Genomic DNA, 22,395 nt, shown 5'->3' with positions numbered 1-22,395 from the left:
TAACAGCTGTCAAATCACTAATTTTATATATAAGCCAAAATTCCTCATGCTAGTAAAATGTTATTCTGTGGATGCACTTAATCTCACCCCTTAACTGAAGGGAGCATCATTCCAAGTTCTTGGTTGTGTCACCATGTCCAGTTTTCACAAAATATACAGATGATCAGAATAGTATATTGTTGTTTGCAAGGTCCCTGTTTATGTTTAGCTTGGAGGGCTATTCTAAATTTGCTCACACTTTACGGCCTCTCTGACCATTCACCCTTTGGTGATAAAACTGGAAAACCAGTGAGGGAATAAGGAAACCTCATTTCTGTTGGTACATCTTTTGTAAGTTAAACCTCTGTGCTTCTTACTTTCTAGTATTCCTCTGACAGTTCTCCTTCTCCAAGGAACAATACTGAGTGACAATCCTGTTACACTTAAATGTAGTTGCATACTTGGAATATTTTTAGGCACAATGCTAAAAATATTACAAAAGTATTTTATTTATTTTTAATTTCTCAGAATTGGTCATTTTCCAACATTTTTACCACTTTCTGTGGGAACAGTATTAATGCAATTAGTTTGAATATGTGGAGGTACCAAGACATACGGAGGAAATAAGCAGAGAGAAAAGAACATTGTTTTAACTACTAGAATAAAAAAATACAGTGATATACACATATAGAAATATATCAACATATATAAAATAATAGTAACAAAGTATAAATAAACCTATGCATATTCTGTATAGATATACATAAATATGTATTACCTATATATAACATATATATATAATATACCAACTGTATAATTATAAACTATATGAAATTAGAAATAAAACGTGTTTGTGTGTATATATATGCACTCACAGGCATATATTGATATATAAAATGTGTATACATAAATACATACACACACACACACACACACACACACATCAAGAGCAGGGCCATTACTCCTTAGTGACTCACACGGCAATTATTTTTTTTAACTTCACTAACCTAAATCAGCTATTTTTCATAATTACAAAGTCTGTATCTTGATACTAAAACTTTCCCTTAGTCTCTCCTTTCAAATATATCAGGTCATATAATGTATAGATGGAAGCATAAAGATCTTCGAAGAAAAAGGGTTAAGGTGCTTTCATTTTTAAAAATTTTGTAGGACTATCATCAAAAAGTCTACAAACAATAAATGCTGGAGAGTGTGTGCAGAAAGGGGAACCCTCATACACTGTTGGTGGGAATGTAAATTGATACAGTCACTATAGAGAACAGGTTCCTTAAAAAACTAAAAATAGAACTACCATACGACCCAGCAGTCCCACTACTGGTCATATACCCTGAGAAAACCATAATTCAAAAAGAGTCATGTACCGCAATGTTCATTGCAGCTCTATTTACAATAGCCAGGACATGGAAGCAACGTAAGTGTCCATCAGCAGATGAATGGATAAAGATGAATGAAATATTACTCAGCCATAAAAAGAAATGAAATTGAGTTTTTTGTAGTGAGGTGGATGGACCTAGAGTCTGTCACACAGAGTGAAGTAAGTTAGAAAGAGAAAAACAAATACTGTATGCTAACACATATATATGGAAACTAAAAAAAAAAAAAAAAAATGGTCATGAAGAACCTAGGGGCAAGACGGGAATAAAGACACAGACCTACTAAAGAATGGACTTGAGAACACAGGGAGGGAGAAGGGTAAGCTGGAAGAAAGTGAGAAAGTGGTAGTATATATATACACTACCAAATGTAAAATAGATAGCTAGTGGGAAGCAGTCTCATAGCACAGGGAGATCAACTCGGTGCTTTGTGACCAGCTAGAAGGTGGGAGAGGGAGGGTGGGAGGGAGGGACATGCAAGAGGGAAGAGATATGGGGATATATGTATAACTGATTCACTTTGTTATAAAGCAGAAACTAACATACCATTGTAAAGCAATTATACTCCAATAAATACATTAAAAAAAAATTTGTAGGACTATAAAGTATTATGATGCTGAAGATCAAGATGAACTGAGATAACAAAGTTCGCTTCCCAATGTTTTTTTAATCCACAGTAGAACTTGTGAAAGCATTGGAGAATATAAAAATGTTTTTTTTTAAGTGAAAGAAATAGTAACTGAATAAGACAAAATATCAACATAAAAATGCTTGTCATCCTCTATTTTTTTGAAACAAAAGAGAACATTTTAGATGGGAAATTGAGACACTAAGGCATTGCCATCATGACTAACTGTTAACTTTTTGCTATAATTCATTCTTCTTATCAGAAGTTAAGCCTGAAAATGGGAAACAGAAACAGTCTTCTCTTTTGGGCTGCTATCATTGTCAATCTAATTCTTTCTCTGCTCCAGTGAACTTAAATTACTAAAAGTAATATAATGGGATGAGTAATTCAATAGGTGTGAACAAATGTATCCCAATGCAAATGGCCTCACATTATGAGGTGACTTTTTTATACCCGTGGAAGTGTCATTTGATTAATACTTGGCCTGAGTTCAATTGCTCCCATTGCAATCTTCTACTTGTTGCAATCTGAAGTTGTCTTTCTAACTTGAAAGTTAATACAGAACTTAATTCCTTATTATCATGCTGTTTAATCAGTTTACTCAAAGTTTGACTCACTAGTAATATTTAATTGATCATAAAATAAAAGATGGATGTTGCTTGTTTTATGGAAACTGCTATCTTTTAAAGCCATCATTAGAACTACATTTTTGACCATACCATATGAAGCTCAAAAATCTTTTCTCACCATGATCGTTTTGTTAATGGTGAATCTATAGAGTGGTTGAAGTGAAAAGAAATTGCCATTCAACAATCGGAGACTTTATGTCTCTGTGTCTCCTGCAATCTCTGCCTCTCTCTCTCGTTTTTAAAGTCTACTCTGTCTTCTACCCTTTTCTCTTTTTCTTCTTCTTTCTCTCTTTATTTCTCTCTTTTTCATCTTCTCATCTTCCTTTTTTCTCCCTCTAATTTTTATCTTCAAATTCCTCTAGTAAATCATTTTGAAATACTATGGGGAGAGATATAACTTAAGGTTCACTAAGGAAAAAAGACAACCCTCAGAATGGGAGAAAATATTTGCAAATGAAACAACTGACAAAGGATTAATCTCCAAAATATACAAGCAGCTCATGCAGCTCAATATCAAAAAAACAAACCCAATCGAAAAATGGGCAGAAGACCTAAAGAGACATTTCTTCAAAGAAGATATACAGATTGCCAACAAACACATGAAAAGATGCTCAACATCACTAATCATTAGAGAAATGCAAATCAAAACTACAATGAGGTATCACCTCACACTAGTCAGAATGGCCATCCTCAAAAATCTACAAAGAATAAATGCTGGAGAGGGTGTGGAGAAATGGGAACCCTCTTGCACTGTTGGTGGGAATGTAAATGGATACAGCCACTATGGAGAACAGTATGGAGGTTCCTTAAAAAACTAAAAATAGAACTACCATACAGCCCAGCAATCCCACTACTAGGCGTTTACCCTGAGAAAACCATAATTCAAAAAGAGTCATGTACCACAATGTTCATTGCAGCTCTGTTTACAATAGCCAGGACATGGAAGCAACCTAAGAATTGTCCATTGACAGATGAATGGGTAAAGAAGATGTGGCACATATATACAATGGAATATTACTCAGCTATAAAAAGAAATGAAATTGAGTTATTTGTAGTGAGGTGGATGGACTTAGAGAGTGTCATACAGAGTGAAGTATGTCAGAAAGAGAAAAACAAATACCGTAAGCTAACACATATATATGGAATCTAAAGAAAAAAAGAAAAAAAGGTTCTGATGAACCTTGTGGAAGGACAGGAATAAAAACTCAGATGTAGAGAATGGACTTGAGGACATGAGGAGGGGGAAGGGTAAGCTGGGACGAAATGAGAAAGTAGCATTTACGTATATACAGTACCAAATGTAAAATAGATAGCTAGTGGGAAGCAGCTGCATCACACAGGGAGATCAGCTAGGTGCTTTGTGACCACCTACAGGGGTGGGATGGGGGAGTGGGAGAAAGATGCAAGAAGGAGGGGATATGGGGATATATGTATACCTTTAGCTGATTCACTTTGTTATACAGCAGAAACTAACACAGCATTGTAAAGCAATTATACTCCAATGCAGATTTAAAAAAAAAAAAAAAGAACAAACTTGTTACCAACAAAAAATTAAATAAATAAATAAATAAAATACAGTTAGAGCAAAACAAAACAAAAAGAATCAACAGTAAAAAAGACATACAATAAAAGAGAAAGGAAAGCAAAGCCAGGGCATGCTTGTCATAAGGAAGTGGGGCAAAGATGTGAGCAAAGGCAAAATTAAATGATGCAAACTGTGCAAGGGATTTGACGAAAACTGTAATGAGTATTGGCTTAAATTGATAAGAATTTAATGTATTTGAAGTATACTATACATTTGCAGGTTAAAACAGAGATTTCATCTGTTACTTTGTTGAAGAAAGGGCAGCATTTATACCAAGGGTGTGGTAGTGCTTCTGTCAATAGTGTATTGATTCTCAAATTAACCTGCTCTTACAGCTTGAGTTTTGGTAGTTTCTGTATTTGTTATAACAGAGAGACACAAACAAGAATCATTAAAGAAACTTCAGTAGTGTTAATATAAACGAATGAATAAAAAAAGAATCTGAAAAATCATTTTGAACAGAGGGTTCATAACTCTGAAAATGGCATAAGAGTAAAACAAGAGAAGTTTGAGGTAACTTTGGGTAGTTAGAAGGAACTGAGCTTATACAACTTGAATGCAGAATTTAAGAATTAACATTTTATAACTGACTACTGAATGCAATGAATATCTCAAGCTGTAAATTCTTTATGCTTTTAATTTTAATTCTATAATTCTTTATTTATTAAACTGATTTTACCTCAGATGTTATGTAACAAGAATATGATAACCTATGGATTAAAGGCTTGGGGACTTTATAAAAGGTAAAATCAATATCTGGAGGGTTTTAAGACAAATAATTTAATGAATTTTTAATGAATTTTTTTAACCATTAAGAATTTCACATGAAACTAATGAAGAGAAATAAAAGGTAACATATAAAAGGTAAATGATTTAGGGGGGGAGAAAAAATAGATGATAGTAAAAATTAAATACAGCAAGAGAAAATATTTAAATTAAAGATTGCTCTTTATAGCAATCTAATCATATTTTTTACAAAAACATAGAGCACTATAATAAGGTATGTTTAATTATGCTGTGACATATTTGTCATGATATTTTCTATATATTTTCCTAGGATATAATCAACTAATTGTTAGCCAAGTTTTTAAGTGTTCTAAGGCACACCAAATAGCATTTTATGTGTTTTCTTTATTTTCTTTTCTTTTGTGAAACTTTGGTTCATTTATAAGGGGACTAAATTCATGCCTATTGACCCTAAAATATTTCAAACCCAAAATGATAGATGATAAAGTTAAAGGTAATAATATGTGCTGATAGTAAACCCTAGCCATATATTACATAATAATGGAGTGCTAACAAGTAAGTATTGTTTTCTGTATTTATCACAGTTACACCCAGTAACGAATCAAAATGTTCAGAACTGTTTTTTGTATAAATAAATATCCCATCCCACATTTTCTTACTCTCAAACTCACTCCAGAGAGTCTATCACATTTTACTTCAAGAAGTTATTTCAAAACTCCATATAAAGTATGACATTTTATTTATTGATTTATCAACCATAGAAAATATACATTTACACTCCAATGTGAAAATAATGCTTTAACTCATACAATCTCTCCTCTCTTCTATTCAATATATGATAGTGTACATTTATTTTGTTTTTCTATTATCTTTGAATTATTGATTGTCACTACCAGTTTTTATCAATTTTTGTAATATCTTTGTGATTTCCTACTCTCAAGGCTAAAATTCTTAGTGGAAACACAAAAATATCTTCTAAGTTTTGACCATAAAGTGACTTAAATTCTTAAAATTTTTATTTTGCATTAATGTGGGAGGATTACATTTTGTTTGCTTAAAGTTTCCTATGGACTGAATTTTATTTTATTACCCCCAAAATACATATGTTGAAGCCTTAACCCCCATTCCCTCAGAATATGACTGTATTTGAAGATAGTCCTTTAAAGAGGTAAATATTTTAAAATGAAGTCATGAGGATGGGCCCTAATCCAATCTGACTGGTATCCTTATAAGAAGATGAAATTTGAACACACAAAGAGACACAAGGGATATGCACGTACAAAGGGAAGAGCATGTAAGGACAACGCAAGAAGGCAGCCATTGGCAAGCCAAGAGGATAGGACTTAGAAGAAACCAAACCTGCCAACACCTTGATCTTAGACTTCCAGCATACAGAACTGTGAGAAAATAAATTTCTGCTGTTTAACTACCCAAACTGTGGTGTTTATATTATATTGATATATATTGCATATATATATGAAAATAGTTGCTTATTATTATCATTACTATGGACATGATTCTCTCCTTAAACTAGATTCATTAAATCCTAATTCAATACTCTCTATGGCACAATGTCACTGGGGTCTCAGGGCATTTTAGACCTGAAAAGAACCTAAGGATAAGAACGCTTGAAAAAAGTGTAATCACAAGTCTGGAAGTATAGCTCACCCAAAGTCTTGCAAATTAGACAAATAATATCAAAGTAAAAAATATATGAGTTTTAACCAAAGAATCATAACTTGGGTAGTGAAAATATGAGTTGTAGGAGAAATTGTAAGAGAAAGAGAAATAGGGTGAAGTAAGCAAGTTATTGAGTTAACATGCTTTTTTCCTATTTTTATGTTGTTTTGAATTTTATTTATGGTAACACAAAGATAACTCTTTTTTCTATCCAGAATTTCCATAGGTGCCTTTAGAATGGTAATTAATTGCTTCTGTGGCAAATGAAATCTATACAGGTTAAAATTTAGCTTACTGAAAATAGAAGGTCTGCTATATTCTGAAATAATATCCTGATCACATTTCTTTTATTTACAAAGTTAATGATTAAGACAACAAAGAATATCCAAACTAAATTCTTTCTCCCATTGTGAAACATTCCAAATGAAACCTCAGCCAGTACGAAATCAATAGAAGGAAAATCATGTCAGCTGCTTCTACATCCACTATCAATTATTGGTTTCTGTCCATCTTTTTCATGCTTTAAGAATTTTGATGTTGCTTACATTAAATAAGTTTTTTGTGAGGATAAGAGCATTAAAATATCTAATAATGAGAAGTACCTTGAATCATTAAAAATATTACTATTCTGGCAGATTGGCAGGCTTGATTGCACTGTAACAGTGTAGTGAAGCACGGACCTCTTACAGAGACCAGTTTCACCTGAATTCTAGGTCTGGCTCAGCACTGACTACTTCTGCTGACCTTGGGCAAAGCTTATAAATTCTGTGGAAGTCACTCAGTTATTTCATCAGAATACTTAGGAGTTTAGCAAGCTAAGTCAGAATATTTAGGAGGTTAGCAAACTAAGTCCTATACTTAATAGGGAGTGTGTAAACTATTATTACCATTTAAATTTTTGTTGGACTATATCATTTTTAGTGTTCTCCTCTCTAAATCTACACATTTTATAATTTCCTTAAAGATTAGTGCCAGGATTTCTTACTGTTGATAAGTCCAAGATAGAATAAAAATGATATAGACTTCATTATGAGGAGCTTTCAGTCTCTTAGAGTTCAGAAAACAGTAAATACTAAGTTACCAGATTCCATTAAAATGAGCTCTTAGCCCATAATCTTATTCTTCAATTTAGAATATGTTAACATTGCTTAATGATCAGGGTGTTTGTGCTTCTCTATTAGCATAAAAAATATTGATTCTTCATTATAATAAAATATTCTTCTATTGCATAGTCTGTTTTATGAATTACAGTACACATATTTTGTGTCAATTATAGACTGCAGAATAAAAGGTTACACTTCAGCCTTCAGGCTGAATCATTTGTTTGGAGCTCACTGATGTGTTCTTAATTCAATCTGAAGTGTCTCCCCACCCACAGTTTGTAGAGAAAGGGATGCAAACATTTTTCTTCATTGGCAGTGGCTGGAGAATGCATCAACATGAGAAATATTTTCCAGGAGGGGAAAAAAAAAAAGGAGGTATACTCTGTGAATAACATTCTCTCTGTCTCTCCCAAAGGGGAAAAAATAAAAAGATAATCATAGCAATGTTTATAACGTTTCTTTTATCTCAAAGGAGCCTCCAAGCATTTTAGAAATGTTAACGATGATCTGGTTCTGTGGGATTCACATCTCTTTTCACTGAAACTTATTCATGTTTAACAGTGCATGGGGATGACAGACCCTGAAGAAATCTCTGCTGGATTTATGATCACATCTGTAAGTCTGAAAGGAGAACACTGCTTATTCCAAAGTGTCCACGCTAGGAAGTGTATCCGTCACATAATCAAAGGCATGGGCTCCTACATATGCAAAACGTAACAGATAACATTCACCTGCTCTCAGATAAAAGTATTGATGAGGCATCAGGGGATACTTTGCCCACCACCATCTGGTAATGGAGATGCATTATGCCTGTTAATAAGAGCAATAATAATCATTTGAGAACATTTAATATTTTCATGTGAGTTAACATTATTTTTGCCTCTTTTGTCTTTTTTTTTTTTTTTTTTTTTTGCGGTACACGGGCCTCTCACTGTTGTGGCCTCTCCTGTTACAGAGCACAGGCTCTGGACGCGCAGGCTCAGTGGCCATGGCTCACGGGCCCAGCTGCTCTGCGGCATGTGGGATCTTCCTGGACCGGGGCACGAACCCGTGTCCCCTGCATTGGCAGGCGGACTCTCAACCACTGCGCCACCAGGCAAGCCCACCTCTTTTGCCTTTTATAAAAATGTATTAAGTGTTCAGAATCCTATATTAATGCACCCATAGAATAGTCAAACACAACTATTATTTCCAACATAGAAATATTTATCTGTTGTTGCTGAATTTCTTTATCTACACTATATGGCTGACCTGAACAATGATGACATGTTGCAAATTCTACAGTGATGAGGAACATCACCTGCACCATTACAAACAGGTGTTGAGATTTTATAAATACAAACATACACACCTATGCACATGTATAATCATGTATCTGTGCATATTTAATATATATTAGTTTCACAAGGCATTGATTTATATCATGTGCTATTATTCACCTCACAACTACTAATAGTTAAAAATGGAAAGAAAAGAATATATGGAAATATATTCCAGTTTTTACATTCCATCATTATTTATGCTACTTTTTGGACAAATTTGATTCTTTTATATTTTCATTCATTGTATTGGAATTTTATTCATTATATATAGAAAACATTTATTCAGCAGTTATTAGACCCTATTCTAGTCATTAGGCATTTAAAGAGAAATATGATGCATTCCTGAAGAAGATCATATTCTTCTAGGGGAGATAAATACAAAAACAGTAAATAGAGCACCATAAGAACACCAAACAGGCAGTTCATAGCTCTGTAATATAATATAAAGATGAGGCAGGGGTGATTTTACAGAGGAGGCAGCCTCTGAATTGGGTCTTGAAGATTGAGTAGAGGATGCTAGCCAAAGCAAGCATTCTGGCCAGGGTTCTAATTGTAAAATTAAATCAAACTTCTAGCACTGACTGCCATGAAGATATAACCTCAGCATTAGCAAGGTCAAGTGAGTAAAAGATAGTAAGAGTTTCAAAAATGTGAGCAGAGCAATTGACTGATATACACTCTCCCTGCTCCCATACTCACACATACCTGGCTAGAATTACAGGATATGCTGTACTCCCAGATCTTCAACACTGCCCCATGCTACATACATATTTCCCTCCTATGTATCACTTATAATCACATCCATAATCCATTTTTACCTTTTGTAACCCTTTGTTTTCTGCCCCTTGTCCTAATCTGCTACTGCAAAATCCCATCCCCATGGGGGTGTTTTCCATAACCTCAGATTGAATAGGATACCATGAGACATTCTTCTTTTCATTTCTCTTCTTCTTCTTGTCTCTTTTCCTCTGGGTACTGATATGTGCCTTGGAAACCTCTGCTCTTTCTGTTAAGCAAGAGATTAATTTGGCTCGACCCCAGAACTCTCTCTACCTGAGATGAAAACAACCATTAGATCTTCCAGATTTCCACAAGGAATCTTTATTCCTTGCTGTTGCTAACACACAAGAACCCTCCTGGTTCTAAAGATCCTTGGCAATTTATTGGGAAATCAGAGAGAGAAACTAAGCTCATTATGCCTACTTTGTTTCACTAGATGTTCAGCTCACTTCCAGAAGGCTCCTTCATCCCTCATGTCAGTAGATTATTGTCAGGCCACAGACTGACTAGATATAACAAGGAAGGACTGAAATCCCAAAGTGAAACAGAAACAAAATATAGATAGATGTTATGGGTTGCACTGTGTCTGCCCAAAAAGATTTGTTGAAATCCAAGTTACCAGTATTTCAGAATGTGGCTTTATTTGGAAATAGAATGTTCTCAGAGGTAATCAATTTAAAATGAGGTCATTAGGGTGAGTCCTAAACTGTGACTGCTGTCTTTATGAAAAAGGAAAATTTACACAGAGATAGACATGCACAGAGGGAGGATGATATAAAAAGATACAGGGAAAACACCATGTAAAGATAAAGACAGAGATTGGAGTGATGCATCTACCACCAAACATTGCCAGAAAACCATCAGAAGTTCAGAGGGAGGCATGGAACAGATTCTCTCTCCCAGCCCTCAGAATTAACCAACACTGCCAACACTTTGATCTGGAATGTCTAGCCTCCAAAGCTGTGAGACAATAAATTTCTATTGTTTAAGACATCTTGTTTGTGCCACTTGATCGTGGCACCCTAGTTACTAGCAAACTAGTACAAATGATCTGCAGTTCCACTTCCCCTTCTTGGACATGGTTCACCACACTGCATTATGGAAATAAATACCTTCTTCCCCACTAGATGCAAGATTTAGAAGTGGCAGGTACTGTGTCCTATAAATTTATGTTTCTTTGCAGCTCTAGCCTATTATTTTGCACACTACAGAAATGGAATTAATTTTTGCTAAATACATTTTAAAATGGGAAAATACACTGAAGCTACTGAATAAAATAACTCTTAGTTTCACCAAGAAAAAAAAAACAAGGATAAATGGATGTAAACAGTCATGGAAAAACAAAATCATTTCCTTCATTTTGTTTAATATATAATAGATCTACATACATACACATATTTTCTCAAAATCATTAGTATTTATGACTATGAACTTTCAATGAAAGCAGATACATTTTATAGAAATACCCTAATGCCATATATTTATAATTTTATGAGAGCTTGTTTATTTCATAAAGATTAATTATGGTTTTAATCTCACTCTATATGAATGCAACTGAAAATACAATTTTGACTATTACATTGTTTTGTATTAAATCATAATACATTTTTAGCATCAATGAATCTAGCCTGATTTAGAATACATTAATATAAGCAGAAACAAAAATTAATTTAAAGGTTAGTAGTTAAATATATCAAAATCACAATGCTACAGACTAATAGGCCCTTCTACACCATGAATTGTCTGTATTATTATTACTGAGACTTCTATTAGCTCTTTTCTAAGCATATTCATTTGACTACAAAATTGGTTCAATACTAATGCATCACCTATTATGTTGTACTTTAAGGAAAGGAATGTCATACTGGTATAGGCTTTTGTGCCACTGTGAATAATAACGATGGAATATATGGTTTCTTATAGGAAGTCTAAGGTGATGTAGAAAAATTAATTTTTCTCATACCGTAAGTAAACTCATTACTGAATGGTGTCTATGTGAATGAGTGCTTTAGCCAAATTAACTTTAAAAACAAAAGCTATTTAAAATATATAATTATACATCTTGAAAGAGATTTTAGACAAGACCAATTTAAAAACAAATCTTAAACCTTTCAATTAAACTATAAGGCTGTTTTGACTAAACTTTTAATTTCAGGCTATCTCTTTTTGACATTATTTAGATACATCCAAAGAAATAGAAACATTATAATGTATGATGGTGGGAAGCAGTAGAGGATGAATACCATATGGAGATAATTTTTTGCTCTATGATCCTGGTTTCTTTTCTTGATACAAGGTCAAATATTCAGCTATTATTCTTGAATTTGAAGTTCAAAGTGAACATTAGGGGAAACAATGGCCTGAATTCATATCAGAAAATCTTTAATCTATTCTTATAATTAAGTACAAGTCATACAGGTCAGTTTAATTTTTAATAAATCTAGCATCAATTGAAAATTGAAACAAAAGTAAAAGTTCTTTAAACTACTTTTTGCATGAAATAAATTTTGGGGGAAAATCATTTGATTTTTTATTGGAGATAATGAAGGAAAATTGAATTGACTAAGGGTGACTGCTGATTACTTTTTTTGAAAATTATCAACATGATTTCCTGAAAAATCAATATTTACTCCATTTGACTGAACACCGAGTCCAAGAGCTGTTATGATAGATGACTGGGACATATAAGATAGGCAACTGGGACGAGTTCCACACAAATGTAATTATTACAAAACAGGGCAGATCAGTGTATAAATGAGAGCTGACTTATGTAGTTCAGACTTATGTAGATCAGACTATAAATATTTTGGAAGGGTATTCATCTAATAAACTCACATAAAACTTTCATCTCTGTAGGAGGAACTGAGTTCCACCCTATATAGCACATAAAGATTAACCACACTCACTCTTCTCAAGGATCTTACACATTAAGAGGGAGATACTTTATATGTAGACAGAATTACACCAGGAAGTGGAAAATTGTACATTTTACAAGAAATGTAGAAGGAAAGAGTGAAAAAGTAATTACAGTAAATAAGAGGTCACTACTGACTGGGATGATAATATAAAATTCCTTAAAAGATACAGTACTTATACATACTATATGTTTTTATATTTCTTTCAAGTCTGTGCTGTGTGACTTTGAGGAAGTCCCTTCAACACTGTGGCTTATGATTTTCTCAAATGATTAAGCTGGTTTGAATGATTTCTGCAATTCCTGTTTATCTCTGAACGTCATATTCTAAATCACCTTTCCAAAGCAGTGAGATCTAGACTGTTTTGACCATCAAAAGGAGGAAGAGCACACTGTCATAGTGAGCTCTAGGCATGGAGCCAGGGAAAGAGGAAGAGCTGAGAGAGTGCTGGCTCTTAGAGACAGTTATCCTGTGTATAGTCTAAGGAATAACCCTCCTTTTAGACCAGTACACAGAATTTCAGTGAGATTTCATCTAATTCCCAAGTCTCTTCTTTGCTCATTTTGTCTGATGGACTTTTATTAAACAAGTAATGTTTAATAAACTGATGGTCAAATAAACAAATGACTGCTATAAATAATCTGACAAAATATGATTAAAATAGTTGCCATATTTGTGCTGTTTATTTCCCATATTTGATCTCAGTTAATCTTATTAAGTTTGTAACTATTATACTTGTGAGAGCTCTGAAATATTCTCTTTGCACATGTTTCACAGTGAAATATTTTACCAGTCAGCACTCCCAAAGTCCTATGCTAACATGTTAAACATAATAGAGTAGATAAAGATAACTTTTGGTAAAGTTTTAATAAATTCCATTATTTAGAAGCTAAGATTTAAATTATGGTTTCACCCTGAATGAATTATGCCTATAGTTATAAAATATCAGAGTTTAATAAACTGGCTTTGAGCTATAAATTAGTAAATTACTCAGTGTAATGCAAAATAAAGTAAAAGCTCAAATTATTTCAATCTTTAGCTTGTTTTTTATAATATTTACTTTGTGTATCTACAAGAATTTCTCCTTAGGATAAGTTATTGCTAAGAACAATCTGTAAATTTTCTCAGCACAGTGAAAACCTTGTGATCTTATACCTCCATCTATCTCTAAAAGGGAAAACAAAACAAGAAAGTATGTCACTAGAATACCACCAACAAATTTTGTTGTTGGAACGTCCAAAAAATGAATCACCAAATAATTTATATATCAGCAGGGTAATTGATTTCTCAAGCCAACCTCCTAAAAGTTTCATGTTTAGAAGCTACATGATGAATAGTACTTAAATTTAATAAAATGTTTCTTTTCCTTATAACTGACATGAGAAAAACAACAGATGGATTTTCCCTGGCCATGAGAGAAAGAACACATATCTGAATGTGAGTCATGCTTTATTTGCTATCCAATGGACCATATTTATTGTAGATAGAGCCTAAGTCTCTTTAATGTGTATAGAATAGACTCCCCCTCTGCCTTACAGATTATAAAATGTTTCTACATGCAAACCTATAAAAATGTGCAACATACACACACACAAATCTACCTGCCTTCATGAATTTAAGCTATAATCATAACTTCATATTTTGTACTAACAACATCAATATGTATATTTGGGTGTGTAATATCACATCTTATATTAAACTTGGATATTGAGAAGTTTGCTTTCTTTTGACAATTATATATTAGTTGCAATATTTTTTTTTAGTTTATATCTGATTGGGCTAATAAACATTTTAATCTTTAGGAGTCAGACTAAAAAAGTCAGATTAAGAATTTGAGGGCTAAGTGAGTTAATTGGGATTCTCTGAGGCAGGGCTAATTATATTTCATAGCAAACTATAAAGAGTCTGTCAATAATTTCATGTAGACAGATCCATTGTTTTTTTTTTTTTAAAGCAACAAAAGGAGAAGCAGCAAAGTGGAAAGCAAAAATAAAGGGGAAGGAGAAGGAAAATGTAAATGACAATGAAGAGTCAAGGGCAGTTAATTTCTTGCCTATCTTCACGGCCCTTGATTCACTGTTTCTACAACTTAAAACTGATTCTCCATTTCTAATTGTGCCAAAATACTTCTTCATCCATCTTTATTACTATTATCTATTTAATCCATGATTATTTTTCTTTACTCATTAAAGAGTTTTCCCTCTTTCACAGTCTTCACCTCAAGTTCTGTAAACCTATTAGGTGACTTTGACATCCAAGTGTGTAAAACACCACATATGGCCTCATATCCTGCTTCTACCACAATCTGTCAATTTTTATTGCCCTCTTCCTTCACTTTCTTTGACAAAATGACTGTGGGGATCTATTTTATAATTATTCTACCTTAATGTCTAACTTTATTTTTCTGCACCCTGTTAAATGTCATCCTCCACTGTACTTATCTTTTCACAGGTGGGTTGGAATTTTGTTTGTGGACACTATAAATGCAGGTACACTGAAAGCTCTGTTTTAGCTGGATTTTTTTTTTTTACCCCCATCTGCAAACGTGAAATTTTAATTGAGCACACTCAAATTGGACTCTCTGAGATTTCTCTCGAACTTTCCCTTTCAACATTTGTGCAGTGAAGGGTGAACCCAGCAGGCCCGGGTCATCCATACCCCATACATCCAAAGGAAACTGTGGCCCCTGACCTACTCCTGGGAGGTCGCTCCAAAGCCCCTGGAGGGTCCTGTCTGATGGAAGTCTTTGCCCATCTGGGGGCATGGGTCACACGGACCATGCCGACAATGTAATCTGTGGTGGGGACAGAGGTCAACTTGACCTCCGGAGGGCTGGACACTAAGGCCAGCCACACCAATGGTCAGCCATGGCTATGCGACCAACTGGGATAAATACCTTGAAGGCCGAGTTGCGTGTGGTCTTTCCATCCGTGGCCCTGGGAGAGGCCAGCTGGAAGCCTTGACCTTTTACCTTTGCTGATTCTGGTGTATATCCTTTTGTTTTACTAAACTTAGCCATGAGTATGACAGCTTTGCTGACCCAGAACTGCAGCAGGTGACACAGTAGAAATGGTGGGGCAGCTCCCCAAGGCAGCTAAGTGGCTTCTGAAACACAGAAACCTCCTTCACACTTGCACTGTGGCCCAAAACACACTGCGGGGACTGTGTTCTGAGCTCAGAAAACATGCCCAATGCAAATCTGGGTCGTAATGGAGATCCCATTTCTCGTTTTAACTTTTGACAGTAAGAAACTGTATAGAGCAGTTTGTGATTCAAATAACGTCAGTTGTCACCAGAATGAATGTACCACAGTATATAAGTTTGCAATAAGTACCATTTCATGTAATTTTCCGATGAATTCATAAAGGACCATTATTAAGTATGCAGCAAAAACTAATTTCCAAAGCCACTCAGTGCTTGATAATTGTGGTTGAGAGTGGTTCTTCTCATTCTGAAAAATTCCAATTTCCGCCCCGAGTTAAGAAATCACAGTAAAATTTAACCACTGCTACGCCTTCAAGCTGCTGTACAGTAGGGCAAGTTAAGATATTCTGCTTCCACTTCTTTTTTTCTTGGCTGCAGTGGGTCTTCGCTGCTGCGCACAGGCTTTCTCTAGTTGCGGTGAGCGGTGGCTTCTCTTGTGAGCGGGCTAGATCTAGGCGTGGGGGCTTCCGTAGTTGCAGCATGTGGGCTCAGTAGTTGCCATGTGCAGGCTCAGTAGTTGTGGCACATGGGCTTAGTTACTCCGTGGCCTGTGGGATCTACCTAGACCAGGGATCGAACCCATGTCCCCTGCATTGGCAAGCGGATTCTTAACCACTGTGCCACCAGGGAAGTCCTCAGTTTCCACTTCTGATAAAAATTCACAGAACTGATGATGGTTAACTCCTTGAAGTCAAGTGCAGCTCATTCTTGACACAACAGGTTGGGTGAAGCATGTAGCTGGACTTTTAAACACTAAAAAAAACCCCATCTGTGAATCTTCAAAGTAGCAACTTTATAACTACATTTCAATTACGTTTAATTGCTATGTCTGTCTTTTCCTGTGCCAGAATCACATTCTTATAATTACTGAGAAGAAAAATATTGTCCCAAATTCTAATTTTTTAAAAATTATGTGGTTATTTTTACACACTTATTCGTCCTGATTAATTTTAGAAATTTTTGACATGTTGCAAAATAAACATATTTACGTATATGTAGAAAATTTGGGGGCCACAGACATCCATTAGATAGTGAGTCAGTCTTCCAATTTAATAATAATGTGTTTATCTATGTATTAAATACTTCATTTATGTCATACATTTTATAACTTTTATATAGGTTTTGTACTTATTTTCTTAAACGAATTCCTAGACACATTCTTGCTACTGAAGTTGACATCTGTTTCCATGTTATACTCTCAGAGACCTAATTTTTCACTTATCAGGTAGAAAAATATTTCTATGTATTAATTTCTAACTACCTTAATAAATGTTCATAATACCTCTAGTAGTAACACGTAGCAATTGCAACATCTGAAAGGAATAATGTTTTTCTCTTTTAGAAGTAATACCTGTGTTTCAATTTAATGAAATATTGATTAGAAATGTCAAATAATGTCAATGTCAGTAATCATAATGGAAATTTTCTTTTTATTTTATTTTATTTTTTTTGCTTTACGCGGGCCTCTCACTGTTGTGGTCTCTCCCGTGGCGGAGCACAGGCTCTGGACGTGCAGGCTCAGCGGCCATGGCTCATAGGCTCAGCCGCTCTGCGGCATGTGGGATCTTCCCGGACCGGGGCATGAACCTGTGTCCCCTGCATCGGCAGGCGGACTCTCAACCACTGCGCCACCAGGGAAGCCCGGAAATTTTCTTTTGTTTCTGATAGTAACTGAAATGTTTTGCGATATTTACTGTGAAGAAAATGTTGACTGATTTAATTTTATTCTTTTTAGTTGGTATAATTAATGTTTATTAGCTTTTGTTGTTAGCTTTTGAGACAAATAAATTTTAAATTTTATCAAATACTTTTTCAGGAACTATTGAGATGGTTCATTTTTTTCTTTGACATTACTACCTGTGGATTGTATTATATTTATATATTTCCTAATCTTGAACAACCTTTGAATTTCTTAAATAAATATATTTTCATAGTTTTTGGATATTTCTGTTAGCGTCTATTTGCCGATGTTATACGTAATATTTCCATCAATATTAATAAATTATATTTTCTGTAGTATCTATTTCATTTGAACTATCTTAGATTCTCAATTTTTTCTATAATCTAGAAATACTTAGCTTAAGAATTAGTCATTTAGAAAGATTTGTAATCACTTAGCCCAGAAATTTTTCTTATAATAAGTTTATAACAATTTGTGCAACAATTATGGTATTAAATTTCAAATCTATAAAACATCATACCTAGTCCTCTAACTTTTGTTCACTCACTCAAGTCATAATGGCCTTTTTGCTATTTCTTAATATAGCAAGTCATTCTATGTTATACTGTCTGCACCTGCTCTTACCTCTACATGTAAATATTATCTCTACCTGTATTAGAGTAGCTCACTTAACTTTGTTAAGAACCTGCTGTCTGAAGCTGCTCACCCTGGCTAGGCAGGGATAGTAACCACTTTCAGGGATCGTCTCACAACAGGAGGTCCCAATAAGGAACACAATGATAAGGAACACAGTAGTACAACAAGCTGCCTCCAAAACCAACCAGAAGAATTCAGGAGGGGCCAAAAGGAGGGTAGAGATGCCAGCTGGTAATACTCCTGCCAACCTCCCAGAAACCCTTGCAGTGCAATCCATCTTGACTGAAAGATGCTTGCACTACCAGGAAGGGTCCTGCGTGAGACTAAATATGGGCATGAGCAAGATGATTAGCCAGAGACAACCCAGAAAGCTAACCCCACCACAGTAAACCCTGAGACTCTGAGCCATGGGGCAGAGCATTTCTCTTAGTTTCCCTTACCCTGCTGTTCTCTGCTCAAGCGCCCCTTTTCAATAAAGCCTTTTGCTTTGTCAGAACTTGTGTCTCCTCTGACAATTCATTTATAAGTGTTAGACAAGAGTCAACTCTCAGGGTCTTGAAGGGGTCCCTATCCCTGGCAATAACTACATTCAGAGATCTGCTTTAATTTTATCATTTTAAGGAGGCCATTCTTAACCACTATCTTATTTAGAGTAACATTCCTTTTTCTTTTCCTTCAAATCCTCTCATCTTTCCCTGCACAAAGGGATTTTTCATCAATTTTAAATCAGTTATTAGTTTATATTTCTTTGAAAGTAATTCATGTTATTAACTTTAAAATTTTCCAGCATTGTGAGTGATTTAATATACTATTAAAAGCTTCATATTCTTTCTCAAAGATATATGTATGTTGTTATAGCCTTTTTCTTACTACAAATCTTACAATTACTTTTAAATTTTATAATAAACTTCACAGCTTATTATTGTTTATTTTCTATTTTCTTACTCTTTTGAATTTACATAAATACTAAGTTTTGTTATTTCTTATCAATGTCTTCTCTTCTTAATTATTTATTTTCCTTCTTTTCCCATTTATTTAGATGATCATTTTCGAAGTACTCAAATTGACTTTTTGTTCCTGTAAGTTGTCCTTCTTATAATGAGTATTTAATATATGCAGTGTTCTATAGCAAATGCTTGCATTAGATCCCTTATGATATATAATAATTTAATATTATTATCATTTTCTTTTCAGAATATTCTATAACATGCCATTGAATCTCCTATGTAACAGAAGAGTTATTTAAGGAGGGTGTTATTTTTATAGTTCCATGTAGATTTTATTTATGCTTATGTTGGAAAATATGGTTGATATTATGTCTATATGGTATTTCTTTAAGTTTTCTTGAAGTTTTTAGAGTATAATTTTCAAAGAAGGTAAAAAAGCAAATATAAATGAACACTTTTCAAAGATTTTAATGAACATTCATTGGTAAGAAACAAGGAACATGTTAAGCTGATCTAAAACATATTTTTAAAGCTAGGTATATGTAGGCAATTTAATAAAGTCATGTTTGGAAAAGCATACTGACTCAGATATAAAACTTGTTTTTGACTAATGGACCCAAAACCCACAAGCACTGTGGTTATTTGCATCGCAACCAAACAAAATCTACAAATTAAACTGCTCTTGCATATATGTATATTGCCCAGAAAAAAAAAAAAAAAGAGTCATGACCAAACCGGTAATTTATTTCTGAGTTTTGCATAATTAACCTTCTTGTGCGGGGAAGCTAAGAAATAGTTAGCCAAAGTCCCAGTAAAGGATTAAGATTTGGTCATAAGATTATAGAGTGAGTCTCCTCACTCTCACCTTATCACAACGCCAAAAGGGCTCCCATATGACAGTGAATTACAGCTGAAAATACTGCACAACACAGACTCTATCTAAAGAGGTGTTCTTAGGGAAGCCCAAAGATAACAGGGGATGCAAGGAAAAGGACACAGCAAAATTTCTAGCCTGAGGCACCTTCAACTACATAAAGTATTTAACACAGCTCAACTTCTAGCCAGATTGGCAAAATATCTCACATTAAGTGGATATTTACCTCTCTTCCTATACCCAATAAATGACATTTATATACTTTTAACAAAAATTACAAGTCATGCTAAAAGGTAAGAAAACAGAGTCTGGAAAGAGAAAATAAACATCAGCACAAGACTCAGCTATGCTATAGATGTTGGCATTATCAGACAAGGAATTTAAAATAACTTTGATATGTTACTGACTATAATAATAATGTAGACAGCATGCAAGAACAAATGAACAACAATGAAAGTAGAGATATGGAATCTCTAACAATGATTCAAGAGGGAATACTAGAAATCAATACACTGTAACAGAAATGAAGACTGCCATTGATGGGCACAGCTGTATACTGGGCACAGTCAAAAAAAGAATCAGTGAGCCTGAAGATAGATCAATAGTCACTTCCAAACTGAAATACTAAGTGAAAAAAGAAAGAGAAAAATGAGCAGAGTATCAAAGAACTGTGGTACAATTTCCAATAGTATAACATTTATATAAGCTGAATAATTGAAGGAGAAGAGAGAATGGACTAGAGGAAGTGTTAGAAACAATACTGATAGACAATATTAAAAAATTAGTGAAAGGCATGAAAACATAGGTCCAGAAAGCTCAGAGAATACCAAACAGGATAAATAAAAAAGCACACCTAGGGTTATCATAGTCAAACTGTAGTCAAACCAAAGGCAATGACAAATCTTGAAAACGAAAAACCAAAAACAAAACAAAATGAAACATAGAAAAAAGGAACTTACTTATGGAGGAATAAAGACAACAATTACAGTGGACTTCTCAGAAAGAATGCCTTAAGAGAATGGATTGAATTATTTTTAAAGTTTTGGAAGAGAAATCCCTCCAACTTAGAATTCTGTGATCAGCAAATTTATTCTTCAAAATGAAGCAGAAATAATGACATTTGCACACAGAAAGTGAGGAAATTTACCTGACTTAAATGAAATGTTAAAGAAGTTCTTCAGGCAGAAAAAAAAAAAATAATACAAGTCAGAAATCTGGATCTACATATAGAAGGGTAATAAAGAAGGAATAAATAAAAATAAATTATTATACAGCTTTTAAAAGAATTTCTTAACAGTTATCTCTTGAAAATAGTAGCAACGTATTAGGTGATTATAGTATATGGATAATTGAAATGAATAACAATAATGTCACAAGGCATGAGAATGAGGAATTGGGGGTATTCAGTTATAAGGTACCTGCATTATATATATAGTAGCACAGTGTTCCTTGGAAGTGGAAGTAAATTAGTCGAAAACACGTATTGTAAAATGCCACTATATACTTCTTAGAATTGCTAAAATATTAAAAAAAAAAACTCTGACAATGCCTGGCAATAATGTGGAACAATTGAATCACAGAATCATTGCTGGTAAGAATGAAAAATGATACAGACACTTTGGGAAACATTTTGGTGATGCCTTATAAAGCTAAAAAGAGTCTTATCCTGCTGCCCATTAATTGTGCTTCTAGGTTTTACCAAACTTACTTGAAAATGTATGTCAACCCAAAAACCTACACATGAATGTTTATAGCAACTTTATTCATAATCACCCCAAACTGGTTGTAACTAAGATATCCTTCAATAGGTGAATGAATAAACTAGGTATATCCATACAAGTGTATACTCTTTAGTAATTTTTTAAAAAATGAGATATCAAGCTACTCAAAAATATGGGTAAACCACTTGATAAGTGAACGTGGCTAGTCAAAAAAGACCATCTACTGTTTGATTACATTTATATGATAAGCTGGAAAAAGCAAATTTTTGGATACATTACACAGTTGAGTCATTACCAAATATTTGGAGAAAAGATCAACTGAATGGGTGAAGAACAGGGGATTTTTTAATTCAGTGAAACTATTCTGTATGATACTATAATGGTAGATACACAACAGTAAACATTTGTCAAAACTCAGAGAACTTTACAGCAGAAAGATTATGGGTTAATGTAGGCAAATCTTTAAAAATTGTCTTTAAAAAAAGCAGATTATGACAAAATGGTTAGCAGACTATCACTAAACGGTTGATTTAAAAAAAGGTCCAAGCCTAAGTAAATTTGGAAAAAAAT

This window comes from Phocoena phocoena, chromosome 4, assembly GCF_963924675.1.
Source record: "Phocoena phocoena chromosome 4, mPhoPho1.1, whole genome shotgun sequence".
NCBI lineage: Eukaryota > Metazoa > Chordata > Mammalia > Artiodactyla > Phocoenidae > Phocoena > Phocoena phocoena.
This window is presented reverse-complemented; position numbering follows the sequence as displayed.